Below are 6963 nucleotides of genomic sequence, written 5' to 3' on the forward strand. Positions count from 1 at the left end.
GAACAGCTTTGAATTTTATTTATTTATTTATATATTTTTAAAATATATTTTTATTGATTTCAGAGAGGAAAGTAGAGGGAAAGATAGAAACATCAATGATGAGAGAGTCATTGATCTGCTGCTTCCTGCACGCCCCACACTGGGGATGAGCCTGCAACCTGGGCATGAGCCCTGACCGGGAATCGAACCGTGACTACCTGGTTCATAGGTTGATGCTCAACTACTGAGCCACACCGGCTAGGCTGAATTTTTATTTATTTATTTTATTTTGGCAATAATACTTCATAGGTAGTGTGGTCTTTCTTCAGGAGGCACACAGTGTCCTGTTGTCTCTGAAACGACACTTTAAGAGACCAAAATTATATGATTGTACTAGAAATGTAAGAATAAAAAGAACATATTCATCAACAGGTGAACGGATAAGCAAAATGTGTGTTTACATACAATAGACTATTATTCAGCCATAAAAACGAAGAAAATTTTGACAGGTGCTACAACATGATTGAACCTTGAGGACATTACACCAAGTGAAAGAAGCCAGACACAGAAGGACAAATATTTTGTGATTCCACTTATGTGAGTTACCTAGAATGTGCAAATTCATGGAGACAGAAAGTAGAATAGAGGTTACCAGGAGCTGGGGGGAGGAGGAAATGGAAGTCACTGTATAATTCGTGTGGAGTTTCTGATGGGGACAATGAAAAAGTTCTGAAAATGGATAGCAGTCATGGTTGTACAACATTGTGAATGTACTTAATGCCACTGAATTGTAGTACACTTGAAAGGGGTTAAAATGGTAAATTGTATGTTATGCATATTTTACTACAAACATTTATGTTAAGAGCCCGGCTATTGCATAAAATAAGACCCCTCTTATAAACCCTTGATGGCCTTGGTTTATATGTTGGCCTTTGTCTAAACCAACTGCCTTATACTGTCCTGACCGACACATAGTGTAGGGCTCCTTCTGTGCTTCCCAGGGATTCATGGCCTTTGCCTAACTCCATGATGAGCAGGGGATCCGCACCCCACCAGGCACAAGCCCAGTGCCCTAGGCTGTGGACAGCATCTGTGTTGACAGCTGGGGCACACGCTTCTGGAGTCCCAGGCCTGGAGTTGGGGCTGTCTTTGCCACTTTCTTCCCATAAGAGCTTAGTTCAATGACTTGACCTCTCAGTTTCCATTCCTGTAAAGTCAGGGCTACAGCCACCTACCTCACAGGGTTGTTGTAAGGGTTGAATTAGGTAATATCATGGTCATGGGTACAAGGAGAGGGCTTTGTTTTGTCAGTATGCTTGGAGTGATTCAAAGGGGATATCACTAGGACGTAAGTTTAGCAACTCATTGGGATGCCTCCAGAAGTTGGCCACTTTGCAAGCGAAACTTTTCTTGTCATCATTCTTGGCAAAATCAGCAGTAGAGTGACCAACTGTCCTGGTTTGCCCACCACTGCGGGCGTCTCCGGATGTGGGATCTCGGTGCTAAAACAGAAAGTCCCAGCACAGGAGGACACATTGGCCACCCAACCAGGGATCTCCCACGTGCTAATGCAAGTATCTGCCCCTCAGGCTTGCTGGCTGCTGCCTATCTGACCTGCCTTCCCTCCAGAAACTCTCTTCTCAGCTTGGCCTCCTGAACCCCTCCTGGATCTCCTTGCTGAACATACGCCTCTGTTTGACCCTCAATGCTGGCGCTTCCCAGGATTTCTGCCTCTGCCTTCTGCTCCTATGATCTACAGTCCCTCCTTGGAGATTCGTGTTCATCCCCAGGTTTCCCAACCACCTCCCACAGCAGGAATCACTCTAGAGCAGCTGTGGGCAAACTACGGCCCGCGGGGGGACCCGGCCCATTTGAAATGAATAAAACTAAAAAAAAAAAGACCGTACCCTTTTATGTAATGAGGTTTACTTTGAATTTATATTAGTTCACACAAACACTCCATCCATGCTTTTGTTCCGACCCTCTGGTCCAGTTTAAGAACCCATTGTGGCCCTCGAGTCAAAAAGTTTGCCCACCCCTGGTCTAGAGGCTAGCCTGATTCTATTACCATCTCTTGCAAATACCCCAAATGAATTAAGTCCAAAGCCAAATGTACAACCTTCCTCACCAACTTCTTCTGTTTGGTTTATGACCCTAACCCTCAGTCCATAAAGTCAGAAGTCCACTCTCTCTGCCTCTTCCCTCTCCCTCAGCCTCCATCCACTCAGGTATCTAGTCCTATTGGTTCTACTCCATAAATATCTCTCCAACTGGCATCATTTGCTCATCCCCACTGCCACTGCCTCAGTTCAGGCCTTACTGGCTCTCAGCTGGACAATTGCCACAGCCTCTTCCCAGTCACCTGCTTCCACCTCATCCCCTCTCCCCTCTCCCCCATGTGGCTACCAGAATGATTATCCTAGAAGACAGATATGATCATGTCTCCCCCTGGCTTAGAATTGTCCAACGGCTCCCACTGACCTCTCACGGGGGGTCAGCAAACGTTTTCCATAATGACCTGATGGTACATATTTAGGCTTTCTGGGCCAGATGCGCTCTGTCAACTATTCAACTCTACCATTGCAGCACAAAAGCAGCTATAAACAACACAAACATGAACAGACATGTCTGTGTTCCAATAAGAATTTACTTACAAAAACAGGTGGAGGACCAGATCTGGCCTGAGGACTATAATTTGCTGAGCCCTGGACTAGGAAATGGAATCCAAGCCTCCCAGCATAGCCCAAAGGCAACTGGCCCCCTTGCTTCTCAGGACCTAGCCATCTATAGCCTGAGGCCCATCCATAGCCTGAAAACAGCTTCTGCTGTAGTAAGCAGGACTCCAGTTAGATCTTGGGAAGAGCTTTCTCAGCTGTTAAAGAATCGTTATAATTGGCCCAAGCTGTGGAAGGAGGTAAAGGAATGCCAGTCTCTTCCGGTTTTCTGATATGCCTCAGGTGTAGCCCTGTCTAGTCCTACTCCTAATTCTGGCCTGAAGATATCAAAACTAAGTTACATTGGCTTATAAGAACCTCTATTCCATGCAAAGCACTAAGCTGAGAGCAGGACTGTGCGTCCTCTTCTTGCAAAGCTTACCATCTCCCTGCTGCCTGCGACTGAGGTCCAAGACCAGTCAGAGCCGCGTGCGAAGTTACCAGGCAGGATGGGTTTAAATCACCGCTCAGGGCCGCAGTAAAAGGGAAGTCACCAAACAGTGAGTGACTAAGTATCCAGTGGAATCATCATGGAGGCTCAAAGGAGAAAAAGAACAGAGGAAGAGATAAGGAAGGCTTTAGAGCAGCGGTTCTCAACCTGTGGGTCGCGACCCCTTTGGCGGTAGAACGACCCTTTCACAGGGGTCGCCTAAGACCATCCTGCATATCAGATATTTACATTACGACTCATAACAGTAGCAACATTACAGTTATGAAGTAGCAACGAAAATAATTTTATGGTTGGGTCACAACATGAGGAACTGTATTTAAAGGGCCAGAAGGTTGAGAACCACTGCTTTAGAGAAAGAGAGTTGGATTTGAGCCCATAATCGTAGAATTTAGATGGTAATACTAGCACTTACTGCTTGCTAAGAAACACAGTGTAATGTTTACATTATCTTATTTAGTCCTCACAACAACCCTGTGAAGTAGGTATTACTAGTTTCTTTATATAGAGAAGGAAATTGAGCCACAAATCACCAAGCAGTTTGCCCAAGGCTGCATGGCCAGTGAGTGACTGAGCAGGATTCGAACCCTGTTAGTCAGGCTCTGAAAGCCCCCTGCGGCAGAGCTCCCCAGGAGGGCGCACAAGCAAAGGGTGGGAGGAAGCCTGTGATGGTCCGGGCTCGGCTCCTGGTGAGTCTGGATGGGCAAAGAGTGGGTGATCAGGCTGGAAAGGGAGACCCGGGCTGGTTCACCGGAGATGCTGGCTGCCGGGCTGAGGAGCTTCCGGGAGAGCTGACCAGGAGGCAAGTGCAGGCTGAGTTGGAGGGAGAGGACACAGTGCAGGCAGGGAGGTGCTCGGTGGCTCCAGGGGCATGAGAATGCCGGTCTGAGCCAGGGAGATGATGTGGAAGCTGGAAGGAGGGGACAGGTATGGGAGGGAATAGGAAGGAAGATTTGTGTGGGGACTGGGCCACCAATTGCTATTGGAGCCTGGGAGGGAGGAGTTGACAACTGCTTCCACCATCCTGAGAGGATCAGGCAGCAAGGCAGAAAGCAACACCCTAGGCAGCGAAGGTTAATACAATGGCTATTGTCTATCACAACCAGCTTCTACTGGTAAGCACTTCACATATATAAGCTCATCTCATCCTCCCAACATTCTCATGAGGTAGGATCTGTTATTATTATCCCTGCTCTTCAGGTAAAGGAACTGAGGCACAGAGAGAGTAAGCGATTTGTCCAAGGGCATCCAGCTGGTAAGCGGCAGCGCTGGAATTTTAACTCAGGCCGACTGGCTCCAGAGGCCTCCGCTGCATCACTTCACTGTGCTGTGTCTGTTGAGGAAATGCTTTCAGGAGGAAGCAGGGTTCCTCACTCCCACTCCACATTCCTCACCTGCAAGGATCGAGCAGGAGAGTGATGACAATTGCAGAATTATTTATTTATTTATTGGGGGGGGGGCGGGGCTGGTGGCATTGCCCAGTCCAATCTCAGGTCTCTGCTGCTACACTGAGCAGCCTCTCACCACCAAGCAGGGTGGTGTGCACGCTGTCCTGGGGCCTACAGGCCCTGACTGGCAAGAGGGCACCTGGAGGCCAGTCCTGTCCTCATCAGAGTAGGACAGGGGAGGATGGACTGGCCACCCCCAGCAGTGGCAGCAGCTGGTGCAGGCCGCAAAGACAGACTGACTAGGTCTTTAGGAAGCAGCTCACCCCCACCTCGAACATGAAGTTCAGGAAGGTCATTTTCTCTGTGGCCCTGGACACGAAGCAGTTGGTACGAGTGGGACAGGGGTAGGAGTGGTGGTGAAACAAGTATGGAACATCAAACCCAAACAGACAGTATCGCCCCACCAGGAAGGCCAGCTCCATAAAGGCCCGTAGCACCGCGTGGGCAATGTAGATGGCCAAGCCCCTGTGTGACCGCAGGCTGGGCTTCCTGTCTACAGCCCCAAGGCCTTGGGGGAGAATTCTCTCTCCCACCGGAAGCTGTCCCTTTAAGAATTGAGAAGACCCCAGGCACCCCAGGCTAAGTCTCTGCAGGGCTCCCAGTTTTTGCAATCTGCCCAGCAGGTACTCCCTCTCCACAGCTACTCTTTCCTCCCTTGCGATCTGGTGCAGGACATAGAAGAGATAGAAGACAGAGGGCATGGCCACCAGCATAATCTGGAAATAACAGAAACAGAAGTGGGAGACGTGGGAGACTGGGGAGAAGCGGTCAGAGCAGACATTTGTGCAGCCAGGCCGCGGGGTGTTGCAGGTGAACTTGGACCCCTCATCCCCGTAGGCTGCATCTCCCACCAGGGTGACCAGCAGAATGCGGAAAACCAGGGGGACAGTGAGCTACACCTGGCCCACCACGGTGGCATGGTTCTGCACTTGGTCAGGAGCCCGCCCAGGAATGACCATTCACTCTTCTGTGGACACAGAAATCACAAGCCTCAAGGAAGGAGTCTAAGTGGGGGTGGGAGTAGGAAGGGAAAGGGGGTGAAAATGTAAAGCCTCGGCAGCTAGATGATTTGTATCCCTATTTCTGGCCCACAGCAAGCGCTCCAGTTCCATCTGTGCCTGCCACCCAGGCAGGCGCACCACTCACTACCTGACAAGGACACGAGGAACAATCTGGCAGAGAAAAGGAAACAGAAGAATAAAGGACAGAAGCAGCAACTCTTAGCAGGAGCCTCAGTGCAATCCCAAATTAACCAAGACAGTCTGCACACTCGTGCTGCAATTAGGCTTCCGCTGACATGTTCCTAACTAAATGGGCTTTCGAAACTTCCAACTGTCCTGGGCGCTTTTTTCAGGCCTCCCTAGCACCGGGCATATTTTCCCCACGATGTCACAGCAGACTCTACATGACTTAGACCAGTGGTTCTCAACCTTCTGGCCCTTTAAATACAGTTTCTCATGTTGTGACCCAACCATAAAATTATTTCCGTTGCTACTTCATCACTGTCATGTTGCTACTGTTATGAGTCGTCATGTAAATATCTGATATGCAGGATGGTCTTAGGCGACCCCTGTGAAAGGGCCGTTCGACCGCCAAAGGGGTCGCGGCCCACAGGTTGAGAACCGCTGACTTAGACGGTCTTTCCTCCAGGTTCCAGGGTAACATGAGACTTTTGGTCACCATGCCAGGATTTGGAAGAGACAGGTCTTACAGCCCCCTGCTTCCCCAGCGGGTGCTCTTTAAGGCCTCGCCTTGCAAATATCTCATCTTACTTTTCATTTCTGCAGCTTCTGATTCTGGGAATTACAGAAAACATTTCCAAGGCATAGTTTGGGGGGGGTTGAGGGGGGAGGGGTCATTTACACCCTTTATCTCCATCAGCATCCTCTTCCTGTCTCCCAAATACACATACAATCTAAGTATAGCAGCAACAGCGTGCTTACTGTGCAAACTCGGGGTCAAGACAGGACCCAGCCTTCACTGCTGACTGATTGCCTTTCCTAATCTGCTCCTAAACAGAATCCTGGAGCTGCCACGGGAACCCGTTCCTCCCCTTAACTTTCAAAAGGCCAAGTTGTCTTGATTCTTATCTAAATGGCTGCTCCATTTTAGTCAACGTGCTGTTCTTCCACTCTCCAAGATGGAAACATTAAGTGTTTCTCACGGTGTCTCCCACCTCTTGCTGATCCTGGAGGATGGGGTCCCTTAGGTGGCCACAGGCATCTCCAACTCAGCATGTCTAGACTGAACTTATTCCTCCAGAGGAGTGGCATAATGACTACAAGCACAAGCTTAGACTTAGATGCCCAGAGCTGTGTGCCCTTGAGCAAGTTGCTTAACCTCTCTCTGCTTCTTTTTCTTCATGGGTGCAATG

The sequence above is a fragment of the Myotis lucifugus genome, unplaced genomic scaffold, assembly GCF_000147115.1.
Source record: "Myotis lucifugus unplaced genomic scaffold, Myoluc2.0 scaffold_157, whole genome shotgun sequence".
Lineage (NCBI taxonomy): Eukaryota > Metazoa > Chordata > Mammalia > Chiroptera > Vespertilionidae > Myotis > Myotis lucifugus.